This window comes from Python bivittatus, unplaced genomic scaffold, assembly GCF_059951505.1.
Source record: "Python bivittatus isolate LINGU-HERP-01145 unplaced genomic scaffold, Pbiv_v1 ctg000330_np1212, whole genome shotgun sequence".
NCBI lineage: Eukaryota > Metazoa > Chordata > Lepidosauria > Squamata > Pythonidae > Python > Python bivittatus.
Genome location: NW_028277058.1, coordinates 18,392,659 through 18,406,671, shown reverse-complemented (window position 1 = coordinate 18,406,671; position 14,013 = coordinate 18,392,659). Strand labels below are relative to the sequence as shown.

Here is a 14,013-nt window from a genome sequence, read left to right as displayed (position 1 = left end):
AGATCCTGTCAAACGTGTCTAGGAAGAGAGAGCCGAGAGCCGCCAACTCCCGGGAGAAGTGCGGGGAGCCGGTCTTGGCTGAAGGAAGACTTCTCTTTTCCCGGGAAACAGCGGGTCAGCGGATCGGAGGGAGGGCGGGAGGGCAGCCCAAAGGCTCTGTGTCGAAAACTCAGCCCAGATGAAATAAGGGATGCCTCTGCGCGCGCGCGCGCCCACGCGCACCCACTCACGCGGAGTTTTTCGCCTTCCTTCGGTGGATCGGGCCGTTGCTGCCCTCTGAGGACGGGAAGCAGCCCAGGACTGCGGTTCTAACTTGTGTTTCCCTCTCCTGCCTGCTCTTATCTGCGTTTTGTATGATTGCGATTGGGAAATCGGGTGAGCAGATCCAGTACGCGTCCCATTCCCGCTCTCGAACTACCTTCTCCGATTTGCCTCCTGATTTATTTCCGAGCTGAGAGCAATAGAAACTGCTCTCCTGAGAAGACCGAGAAACAACGGCCGCAATACTTTAATAACCATTTAATAATAAGTAGCCCTCCCGCCATCTGAAAACGCCCTCCTCCTCCAGCTCCCTTTCACCCTTGACACTCCCCCGCCCCCCATGCCACTGGATGCTGAAGACGGATTGGGAATTTGTAAGCGATGCAAGTCCGATAAAGCTGGAGTCTCCAACCGGGACTTGGAGGAGGATCGCTAGGTAGTTCCTTAAAGAAGCGGGTCTGCAGGTAAGCGAGAATAGGGGTCGCAAGCGGGGACTTCCTCCATCGATGGACTGGGCTCGGGAGCAACCCCTCGCCCTATTCAGAGGCACAAGTTAAGGTGGATTAATTATGTCTTTTAATACCCTGCCACCCTCTGCTTTCATAGGTTTTAAAAAAAGAAACTCAAAATGGTGAAAAGGTAGGTGGGGCCGATCCTGTTAGTGGGAGATGTTTTAAAGTGCTGTGGTTAAGCCATCACTCGGGAATGGTTAAATTGGTGTAGTTATTCTGCATTTCTTGGTCTGGAATAGGGTGTGCATGGAGGATGTTTCGCTGCATAGGTGTTTGGCATAGAGAGTGAGGGAAGGCAGACAAAGCTGTAGCTGGCTCTGCTACCCCAGTAGATCTACTTTTGGAGCAATCCCTCACCTTAAACTGGAAAATACAGCAAAAGGAACTGTAGATCTGCCAGATTTCAGCATGCTTGGCAGGGGGGTGGAGGAGAATCAGGACAAAGAACTTACAGAGATACAAGACTTCAGTGTTTGTTGGCAACCAAAGATCAGTTAATACACCATCTTTATTAGTGTAGGACTGAAGGACTTAGAAGTGTGTCTATGGGTGAAAATAGTTCTTTCTGGCGTTGTGCATTGGCATTCTTGTGTTAGCCATTGTTCTGGATTAGTTAGTGCAGCGAAACAAGGGGTGGATTTCTCTACAGTGCATGTTTGGTCTTGAAAGAGGTCTCTTTCCTCTTCAGAAGGAGTCAGCATTGACACCTAACTGCTTCCCTGCCACTACCCTATTTCACTTTGGTTTATAACGAAACTGAAACATTATATTTGATAAAAGTGCAAGGAATTAGGAATGTGCTTTTCTGGAATTCTGTGGAAACGGATATCTTACTCTATTAGAATGGGATTAAATTGGTTTGGAATATGAACTCTCTGCAATTCTATTCTGAGTAGCATTAATATCTGGAAGTAAGTATTGTTTCTTTAAAATAAAATTTGATTTGTATTAATTAGCCCATTTGTGCTCCATGATGGATCATCTATATGTGTCAAGTCTTTTTTGAACCCTGACCCTGCCTGTTTCTTATTATTTGAACCTTCCTTTTTCTTTCCCCATTTGGTGTATTTGCAGGTGGACTGTCTGTGAGGGAGATTAATTTCTTCCATAACTCCTTTCATAATGAGCATGGGTGGTAACTTCCAAGCCTCATATATCCTGAGATTTTTATTCTGTTTGGATACCAGCTACTTTCTTAGGTGACTTAAGCAAGAGGTTGAAGAATCCGGGACCTGTTTCAGGGATATGTGTGTGTGAGACAAAAAAGCTTTTATAAAGTATAATGCTTATGACTTAATTTCTTCCTGTATAAATGTTGTCTAGATCATGTCTTATAAAACAAGACATGAAGTTTGCTATATGATTTGCTTATTTTCATGTGTCGTATAGTACACTGTAGTACAGTATAGTATAGCATAGACTGAGATTTTCTTCTTCTGCTGGATTACCTTTCTGAATTCAGCAGTGAGGCTATTCTCTTTCTAAACACCTTAACAAAAGCTAGAGTTTTGAAATACTTGCTTCCTTCCTTCCTTGTATAGCTATGGAGCTGATGATTGCAATTAAAGGAGCCCACTGGTTTCAGCACTCCAAAGATGCATAAATAGTAACCCTGTTTCCTTTTCATTATGTTGTCCATCTTTTTAATCAATTTGATAATTGGTTGGTGTACTTATGTGTTCAGTGTGTACAACAAATTGAACAAGCAACAAAGAAACCACCAGTTGTAATATTTGTAGCATTTTTCTCGGTCTCCAGTCATTAATTTCATCCAAAAGCCACAAACAGTATTTTGCTTGCAGCACAGTTCATTTATCTGAGCTTTGAGTTTTATCAGCTAGCTTCAGATACACACATCTGAATATTGCCTTCTTTGAAAAAGACTTTGTGAGTCAATCAAGCTAAATTTTAAAAATGTATTTATACATTTCTTATGTATTGACTTTGAATTAAGGCCTTTTGATTTTAACAAGTATATTTCCTTGTACATATATGGAAAGTTGAGCTGCCAGTATCCTTTTGGAGCATCAGAGCAAACTAATATGCAGCTCGCTGAATACCATATCTTAGTAACTAAAGAACAGTATTTAAACTTTTTTTTTTTAAAAGGTTACTAGCATTTCTAGTTAGTTCTTGCTCTTGTTTTATGTGCACAGCTCTCTATCAAGTGATTTTGTAACTGACAGAGAATGTAGCGAATTAGAAAATGTAAACCTTCACTATTACAAAGATCCTTGTTCCATAATGTTCAAATCCCTTAGTTTATAAAGCCTATAGTAATTTTGATACCTATATAGGAACAAAATGTTAATTTCAAAATTCTTCAGATTTCTTCATTAAGCAAGTTGTTTTTTAAAAGCACATTTGGAGAAAGGAAGAGAAGGAAAAACGGATTTGAGGTAGAAGTCATTAAGTTGCATGCTCAGAGTTTAGATGGAATATGGGAAGCGATATAGTCATTCAAATTAGGCTCTACCTGGCCCTTTGATGTTTAAATTGCATCCAGAATAGCTTCTAGGGCTACTGGAATGATATTTTTTGACATTATGTGAATATGAACTATTTCTATAGCATTGGCAGGTTAAAGTCATGGCTAACCAAATGTATGTTAGATCATGATTGCCAGTTATAGAATTCTGCAGAGCTCTGAGCTACAATATGCAACTGGGTATGTGACTGAGTGGATTTTTTATTTCTTATATGGGCATAATTATATAGGAATTTCTTCTCAAACCCCAGTAAATTGTGTATATACTGTGGAACAGATTTTTACCAACATTGCAGATAGACTTCTGGGTCTATTGTTCATATAGAGTTTAAATGTGAGATTTAATCCTTTCTACATACTTTTGAAAACCATGGGTTTTGCTGTCACACTGAGGTACACAAAATGTGGCTTATAAGTGAAGTGCCATTGTAGACTATGAGCAGATAGCAACTGCATTTGAGACCCATATAGAAATAAGCAGTCTGGTGTGGAAAGATGCTTAAGATCTCTAAAGGGAAAAGTATTCAAACTGAAATACCACAACCTCCTGAAATGATAAATGCACTCACATGAATAAAACAAATTAGTTCATTGGGTTATTAATGCTCAAAAGTTGGATTTCAACATGTTACATGTGACATTTTAGAAAGTTTCAATCCCTTTCTACATTGCTTGTGACTCCCTGAAAATAAGGACAGCACCAGCTGTTGGCATTCTGCCTCTAGCAGGAGAGGGGTTGCCAGTGGGGGCAGCAAATTTTATGCCAGGATAGTTTCCACTGGCTCATGGACTGGCAAATAGATCTTTAACTTGGCTGTGAGAAGGAGCCCTCCAGCTGTATACCACTCTGTAATAGTTAAAGCTGTATATTGGCATTGGATGAACATGTACAGATGTCTTTTATTAAATCAAACCATTAATCTATTTACTTGAGTATTATCTGATCTGACTGGCAGTAGACTGGTAGATGTTATGGAGGTTACACCTTCTTTTTTCTTGTTTATTTACAGTCTCAGACTAGAGAGGTTATAGCTGTTAGTTTTATCTGGGCCTCATACTAGAGGCCTCAATAACTCCCCCTAAGTTGTAACTTCTCTTGTAAGTTTTTATATTTGTTACTGACCATTGGGAAGCACTATATGATCAATTTTGTCCTTATATTGGGATTTCTCAGACATATGGAGGCTATCTATGCCTGATGAGTCCTAATACAACATTGGTTGTATAGTGACTCCTAGTAGTGAGCGGCAAATATAACAACTTATAACAAAATGGCAATAGACCTTCAAAACTTTCATATAAGAATTACATGGGAACCCATGTCACTTTTTAAAGGATCAACTTTTATTTCTTAAGGAGCACTTTAGAAGAAAAACACACCTCGAAATGCTAAACTGTACACATGAAATGGGGCCAATATCTAAATACCCACTGATCATATAGTATTCAATAATATGGATTTGTGTAGGTACCTAATCAACTAGAGTTCATTTTGTACTAATCATGTACTATGATTCAGTTCGGTTCAGGTAATAGTCAAGATAAATAGCCTATAGTATCCTTTTATTCTAGAAGACAGGAAGTTACAGAAATAACATCATTTTCCTTGGAAATGTATTTTAAATGAAAAGACTATTAATGAATGCCCGCTGTTAATTGTAGGAGCTTACTGAAATGTTTCATTAATATAAAAATTATATACATATCTTTTCAGAAGTAAACCCCAATGGATTTGATTATTTTAAGATAAGTGTTCTTGGGATTATTTTAAACTTTAAAAAGAAATAGAAAACTTTACTCAGCAATTATACTTTGTTTTAATTATTAAATACCAGAAACTAAAAAAAATACATCTTTAGTAGGAAATAATAACAAATAATTTAAAAGCCCAGTTTTTTTGTCTCTGTCTCTGCTATATGCATCAACCATACAGTATTGAAAAAAAGTTGATGATGGTGTGACCATATAAAAAAATACAATTTACATTCTGGAAGGTGGCTTTACTTTTATCTCCTTTTAAATATGTCATCTCTGCTTTATATATTACCTCTAAATATAAAGCTGTATTGTGACTTTGGAAGACTGTATAATTTTACTGAAACTGTTATTGTTTTAAATATAACTTCTTACTATACTTTAGTAATTATTCTGTCTGGTTCCTTTAAAAATTGAGTCGCTCATGAATTGAACATAGTTAAAACGCTCTATAAAATCTTTAGATACTGCTATAATTTATTAGCTTCCAAACTCACTAACTTAATAGGACTGAATTTTCCATAAACATGAATAGGATTGCATTTTCAGTATTTAACACACATTCCATGTTTACTGTAATGCAAATGCAATATATGAGAACATAATGGGCAGTGTGCCCTTCCTGAAATGTCAGTGTTCATAATTATAAATTAATAGTATATTAGTGCAATCCTATGCATGTACAAACAGTAGTAAGCACACTGAGTTCACTAAAGTAGATGGGATTGTAGCTATAGACAAATAATGCAAGTATAAAGCTTCATATTAAAGTGCTGTGATTAAGATGAGATTTTAGTATATTAGCATTCAACATGCACAAATCATTCTTTTTTCTGGGCTAGAAATTACTGAAATCTATATTTTACAGATAGATCTGTTACATAAATGTATTTTCATGATGTTCCCTGTATAAACAAAATGATTCGCATGTGAAAGTCTGGTGATGCCAGTAGAACTGCAGTTCAGCCATCCTGAGACTGATGATGCCCCAGACAGGTTGCCTGGAAATTTTAAGGGTTTTAGTCTACCTGTCTGGCAGGTGTTGTTGAGGAGAGTTGTTGTCATTTCTGTGTAGCATTTTGAAAGTTAGTCAATCCACAGCCTTTTCCCTTCTCACTGTAGAGGCACCTAATAGAAGCGTTCATGTTTTAATTCTTTATTTAACAGTTTCCCAACAAATAATTCCTGATAAACTCTCTACTGTCTCAGGTACTCATCTAGGAATGTAGCATAAAACTTTTCATTTCCATAATAATGCAATTCAAATAGGTTTTGTTTTTTTTCATGTTTGAAAATATAATTTATAGGGAGAGGGGGGAAGAGAGTCAGGTACACTGTGATAGCTGTGAGGATGATACTCCAAGTGTGTCAATATAGTGGACACAAATAAGCAAGAATGAATTCACTCCTGTATTCTTTGTAGCTATAAGTAGGGATTTATGGAGAAATATAATGTAGCCTATGTAGAATTCTGCATATTATACATCATACACTTCAACATGAAAGAATGTAGCTATATTGGTAGTTGGAAAGGTGCTAAGATGCACTTTTCAAATTTGTGTCAAAGTATAAAGCCAGTCAAGTGCATGTTTGGATGGAGGAATAAGAAAAGCTGGCTGTCTAAGCTTCTCCTGTCTTGTCTAAGCTTTATTGTATTTATAGCACAATTCACACATTTGATACCTATGATCTCTTATTGTTGACTCTTAAAAATGCATTTGTTACTATTGATGTTTATATAATGTTCTTTGTCAAACATTTATTTTAACAATGTCAAGGAAGGTGAACTATGCTATCAAGAACCTGTTTTGAAAACTGAATCATATGAGAACACTCCTTGAAAGGATGAGTTCAGATTATATCTTTCAACCTTTTCTTATTTCCATTTTTGAGCAGAAAAAGTAAGGTTTCCAGTATTAATTTACTGAATCTACTTCTAGTCTGAGAATCTTTTAGCTTTAGAACAATGATTGTGCTTTGACTGCTTCTACTCAGTAGCAGTGTCACTGAACAAACACCCCAGAGATGTCAATTAAGAATTTTTTTTTTACTGTATTTGAAGTACATGACAACAATAGTAGTAAAAACAAAAACAAAAAACTACTGATTACATTGCAGCATACCATATGGATCACAGGCATAAAATGTGGCAATGCAGTACACAGGAGTTATTTGTTTATTATGTTATTTGTGTACTGCTGTAATCTGTATGTACTCCAGTGGTTTACAACAATAAAACAATACTAAAGACAAACAATACAATACTTTACAGTAATACAGAAGTACTACTTATTATCCCCCAAATGCTCTCTGGAAAAGCGCTGTTTTTACTAGCTTCTGGAAGGTGATTACTCTGGTTGCTAACCTCATGGAGGGGCTGTAAAAGAAAATTTCTGGAAGCTCCTGCTCTCTTCAGCTGTCAGCAACATTCCTTCTAAGCCAGGTGCCCAAGTCTTGATGTCTTCTGAACAGCAGTTGGGTTGGCCCTTGGGCTGAGGGGCAGAGATTTTTGAAAAAACATACTTTAAATGTATAAGCTCCCCAAATTATTAAAAAAAATCGATAAGTTATATATTTTTATTCAACTAGAAATATAATCGCACATAAAATATACACATGCATATGAAAACATTGTTAAAGATAAAATATCTGAGTTTAATTAGTTTTTAACTAGTTTCATCCCTGATTCATTATTTTCAATATTAGCATGAACTACTGTTGGTTCTTTTCAGTTTGTTTGTGTCACTTTTCCAGAAGGAATCAACAGAGTCACACAAAGAGAGTTGCTTCTCTCTTTCTCTTCTTGGCGTTCCCATTCGCTTAACCTTTTCTTTCCTGCTGCCGCTCAATCTCTCCTTTGGGCTGAAGCCCAGTAGAAGATCTGTGGACTTTGGCCTAGTTTCTAGGTAATAAACCTCTCCTCTCCCCCTCTTATTCCTCCTCTTCTCTCTCTCTCTCTCTCCCCCCCTCTCTCTTTCCTTTCCTTGCTTACCCCTTTGCAAAAATAGTGTGTCATCTTCGTGTGTGGGTGACAGCATCTTGTGCACAGCCATGTGATGACCATTGCACAACCACATAGGTACACAGCTTGGAGAGGATATTAGCTGTTGGTAATGATTTTCAACTGGTTGATTTCAGGCAGAGAAGGTGATTCTGAAAGTATGCAGGAGCCAAGCCATGTAGGGTTTTATTGAATAAACTCCTGTTTGAATTGCCTTCAGAAACCTGTGGGTAGTCAACACAGGGCCCACAGCAGAGGTGTTACGTGTTTATGGTGGTAGCTTACTTATATAAAGTGTATTTACGTACTTATTGACATTATTATCCATTTCAAAGATTTCTTGATTTACTTACTGATAGCATTTTTGGAAAGGCTTACAAATATTTTAAATCTAATAACCTAAAGAACAATTACTGCTGAAAAGTAACAAACCTTTTTGGTACACTCAATTTTAAACCTAAGCAAACTCAATTAGTCATGATTCATCATTTGATTCCAAAGGATGATAAAAATGGGTCCCATTTAAATGAATATGGAGAATTATTTCCATAAATAAGGCACCAACCCAGAAGAGGCTGACAACAGCCACATATTTATTTTGCATGGTGATAATACTTAGAACAGGTTTTCCAGTAAAGTTCTCAACAACCTGGCCTTTTTATTTAGTACATTGTGCTGTTTTGCTGTAAATTATAAATAGTCTTCTTCAACTCAATGTGCTTGCTTATAAGAACAGTAAACATTTGGTTTAAGAAAAGATGGAAAATTATGAGTTTAACAAATTTATTCAGAAAATATGTATACTGTAAATGGATTTGGTCATTAGGCTATCACAGAAATTGGTTTCATTTACATAGTACTTTTATTGAAGGTTTACATCTGAAAATATTTTGTATCACTGCATTAAGAAAAGATCCTTTTAGAATGTATCTAATTATGGACATATTTATTATTAAATAGATGCTATTTTTTAAATAATAGATTCATACATGTTTCGGTATCTTCTGGGCTGCATGTTTTCAAATTACTGATAAGAAATTGCATGTTTGAATGTTCCTTTTTTAAAGGAACATTTTAAAAAGAGAAAAAATTGTTTTGTGTATAGACAGATAGTGTGTTCTAATTCAGCCTTTCCCCCCTAATATAATTATAAAATGTATCATTCAGTGTAAGATGTGGCTGCTGGGTGAGATGATATAGGCTTGCCTCCTCTCTTTGTGCACATTTTCTTTATTAAAGTAATATGCAAAAAACTGCATTTTTATCACTAAATTCAACTTTTAAAGTTTTGTATTAAGACTGTTTTTGTGAAGTTTGTAGAATAGAATAGAATAAAGAATAAATGATGTTTGAAATACCCAGAATGCAGTACACAATGAAACATTGGTATTCATGGTATAACTTGTGGTGAAATCTGATCCAATTGATTTTTTTCCAGAGATTATCCATTCAAACGTGTCCTCTAGTCCATGATATAAGTTAATATGAGGTCTATAATGTGATAATTAATGTACAGGTTGGAACAAGCTATACTATATAGTGAGAATGAAACAAGACTGTGAAGGAACCTGAAAAATACCCTTCCAAATTAGTAGATTGATCTAATGTCTTCTCTCCCTGACATACCTCCCCCCACCCCCCGCATAAATATGGAGGGAGCCCTGAATAGGATATAACTGAGAGAAAATGTTTTGAGACCATGGCAGACAGTTCACAGAAGATGTCAGCTCAATTTGCCAGGGTGGTAAAAGTGGCAAATTCCATACAAAGAATGATCAGGAGAGGAACTGAAAATAAATAATATCACAATGCTTTTGTATAATTCGATAGTATAGCTGTATTGGGAACATTGTGTCATTCTAGGTGCCCCATCTATAAAAAAGGATAATTTAGAGATAGAAAAGGACAGTGAAAAAAATTCTGAGCTTGGAGCACTCTTCCTTTAAAATAAGGTGATATGTTTAGGGGGTTTTATGTGTGGAAGTTGGACTTTTGGCTTCTTATCTCACTTGTGACCTTCCAAAGGGCATTTGCTGGCTATTATAGGAATCCATATGCTGAACAGGTAGGTCTTTAGTGTGATCTGGCAAAGCTCTTCTTATGTTTCTTATGTGAACTGGCTGATGATTAAAGTACTATGTTTATGACAGCTCTGTGGTTGGCAATTGAGTATAATAGTCATTTCATACATCCAAGTTATTTGTTAATATTGTCTTGTCCAGTGATGAAGGAACAAATATACACTCAGCCATACTGATAATGGCTGAGTTTGTACATGAATATAGAAAGATGTACAGATGTGCTCTGCAAATTGAGTGGCTTGGAAATGTTTCCATCAGTCCTAGATAGAACAGACATTCTCTTCCCCCGCCCCTCCACCCCCTGGCTGTACCATCTAGATGCATTGGTCTTCAACTGCCAGAATTATCAGCCAACCTCCACTTTGCTGACAGAATTATGAGAGTCAAACACATCAGGCTTGGAGAAGCTGGATTAGAAAATGATGTAAGATTGATGCCATGCAATGTATATTATTCTGCTGAAATGCTACTGTCATAATGGAAAGCCTTGCTATAATAATTTGAAAAACACTTATTTGGTTTATTATGACATATGTCCTTAATTTGAAGCAGGACACATCACTGTTCTGACAGCAGACTTGCTTTCCCCATAAGCCTTTTAAAACTGACAAATAATTTGCCCTTCAAATGCCATCACCACCCACTTACATGTTGCCGTATCTCTTCACTTTAGTCTTTGCTCTTTCTATATCTTTCATCTCTGTATATTTATCCAGTTGCCTTCAATGTCTCTGCAATGTTTATGAATGTCAAATAAAAGCAGACTGAGGAGAATATTAGAAAAGGAAGGCCAATTATATCTTTTTTTTATGCATTATTTTTATGAATTTATAGGCTAATCTGCTGTAACTGAAATTAAATCCCACTGATTTCAGTGTGGGAGAGTTAAGCATGTGCAAAGTCAGAAACTTTATTTGAGATGCTGAGTGGATCCTGTCACAAGGGGGAATAAGGCAACAGATCTGGGAAGTGAGGTCAGGTGTTTCAGGATAGAAGTAATGGCATTTCCCCAGTATTCAGTTAGCGCAATTCACCCATTTTAAAATTCAGATAAAACATGGCATAAAATAAGCTATTCGTGCCAATCCTTATTCTGCATCTGTTGTGAATCACTGTCAAATTATGTTGCCCTGATATGTAAGTGTGCCACTTGTTGTAATCAAGTTGATTAGTTTTCCTCCTCTGTGTTTGCTGCCCTTCATTTTCAACACATGATCAACTAGTGGGAAAAACACCAGGGCTTTATAGCAGACATGGGTGGGTCTCACTTGACTGATTTATCTGCCCTTTTTTCCACGTCCCATTTGGGCATTTCCCAAGTTAAAATATTCATATGTGAGGACACCAGAAGTAACCCTGGGAATGGGGAGGTATATTCTGCTGTGGTTGTGCCATTGACCAGGTTCTGTAGAACAAGAGATTGAAACTGACTACTTTCTGGACAACTACTCTCTTATTCAGCAGGGCAAGGGATTGAAACTGACAAATAAAATGGCAAGTGGTCAACAAATGCCCAGTTCAATACATTCCTCATTATTCTCTGAAGACTACAATAAAAGGAAGTCTGCTGCATCTGAAGATAAAAATACATTTCAAACTGTCATTAAAGTACAGTAAAAGAGTGAAAAACTCCCTCCCCCCCACTTCAGATAAAACATTGGAGCTCTGCTTTCAAGTCCTTTACCTTGCTGGGAGAGAGAATTTATTATAAAAAATGGGCAGTGATGGGGAAAGGACGTGAGTTGTAAAAAAGGATGTCAGGAAACAAAGTACTGCCTTTTCATATTTTTCCCCACAACTACAACTCTGTGTGGTGGGTTGGGCTGAGAGGCACCCATTGGCCCTAAGTCAGTCAGGGAGCTTCCATAGGTGAAGATAGACTTGAATCTGGGTTGTCCCAGTGCTAGTCTGATACCTTGACCGCTACCCCAGTTTGGTGTTTTCTGGACATGCTTGTCCGTGGTTAAGAGCAAATGAGGCCGATGTGTGCCACATACTAGCGCTAAACTATGCTGCTGCTCTCAGATGCAGTGGAACAGTAGGGGACCCTCTCTTTTCTCCACAGTTGAAATAACATTCCAGTGCCCGGTTGGCTTTAGTACTTGGAATTGAGAGGAGTAGAATCTTGCCCTTTGCATAAAACTGTGTTGTGCTTTGGACTAATTTTACTATTTTTAAAATTATATTTAGAGATTTCACTATTGTATAATTATATCAGACTTAATACATTCTGTTCAATTTCTTAAGAATGCTTTATGAGAAATTGTTCTAATAATAGATGAGAAGTTAATTATAGCAAGGGGAAAATGATCAGACAGGGAGACTAAAATGGGAGAATATGCTGCAGTGATAAAAATGATAGTATATATCTCTAAGATGAGTTTAACTAAGTTCAAGCAAGAATGGCTCCCTTATATCACAGATTTAGATATCTGGAATATGGTTTTAGGACTTCAACAGAAACTAACAACAATTACTAATGTTTGATGTAAAGTTCAAATATCTAAATGATGGCTTGCTGTTGGGGATACAAATGGAAGGGAAGGGGAGGATATAATCTACTTTTTCTTTTTTCACTATGGTTTTCTCTTTTAATTTAAGCATAGTAGTCTTTTTTGTATTATCTTGCTTTTTTCCTCTTTTTTCCTACTTTCTTTGCATTCCAATATTTTTTAACCTGTTTTTATTTCAACACTTAAATAATAAATACATTAAAAAAAAGGAAAAATGGAATGTTATGATCTAAGTATGTTAAAGATAATTATTCATAAATTAGAATTCCCAACACTTTGTAGTTATTACTCTGTTTTACTAATTTTTATTATTCTATCCAGATTATATTTAAATCAATTGAATATTGATTTAAATTGATTTAATTGATTTCAGTCTCCCAGTCTTCCACATATTATCTTTAGGTTGGAATGCATATCAGAATAACCTCATACCTATTAATGGCTCAGTCACTGACTTTTATTTTTGACTTTGCTCCTAGTGAAATCAGGATGTTCAAATCCCCTTCAAATTTAGCCTCTGAGGGATGAAGCAAGTGGGAAACCTATTAAAATGACCCAAATCTGTCAAAAGGAATGGATTTGGAACTATTGCAAAGCATTCTCAACTCTCTGTAAATGTCTGTATGAATTTGGCATGGTTAAAGCTTTATCAATTATGATAGGCTAATTTGACTGCGGAAAGACACGAAGAATGAATTTTTAGGTTTTTCTGTACTTATACGTTTTTTAGCAATATATGCTAATATTGGTATACAAATGTGGGGCATTGTAAAAACAGTAGAATTGTTGTACAGCATGCCATATTTATTATTTTCAATTTTGGTCTGATATTTGTGCTTAGACAAACGAGATATTAAAATATTACTAGGGACGGTATTTTTGTGGCATGGTATTATTTCAGTGAAAAAGGAATCATGTGTATACTAATGAGAGATTAAATGATCTCTTGGAATCGTTCTGATCTGACTGGTCCCCCCTGTCAGTCTGTGAAGGAGCCATAACAGGACAATAGAACTAGATATGATTTACCACCCAATCAGGCGCAAGATTCAAAACATTCACAATAGACTAACAAGGCAGATCAATCAGAACAGAACTAATGCATCCAACCACAATTCAATGGACGCTTCCCAAGAAGCATCCAATCACGCAAAAAATTCAAACTTGCACAGATTTAAATAGAGCAAGACAACCCCACTCTTTGGCCATTGCACTGATGAAGTTTTGCTGGAACATACAGCGAAACATCTATAGCACTCATGATCTAAACTTAGTTGCAGATCTTCTTGAGCTCAGAGAACCCTGAAGAAAATATGTAATAAGAGATGTTTAGTTTTAGGGTTGTGTAAAAATAAGATAACATCACTAATATCTTAGTGAAGCAGTGTGGAATAAGAATAAG

At 36.5% G+C, this 14,013-nt stretch overlaps 1 protein-coding gene across 1 annotated transcript in view; it reads left to right on the top strand.

The window, feature by feature from the left end:
* Positions 1-221: 221 nt before the first annotated feature.
* The window catches only part of TAFA2 (TAFA chemokine like family member 2), a 114,158-nt gene continuing 100,366 nt past the window's right edge, over positions 222-14,013 (top strand). Inside the window, exon 1 of the mRNA XM_088141532.1 lies at positions 222-725. The gene's annotated coding sequence lies outside the window, so the exon portion shown is untranslated. The remainder of the gene's footprint in view (positions 726-14,013) is intronic.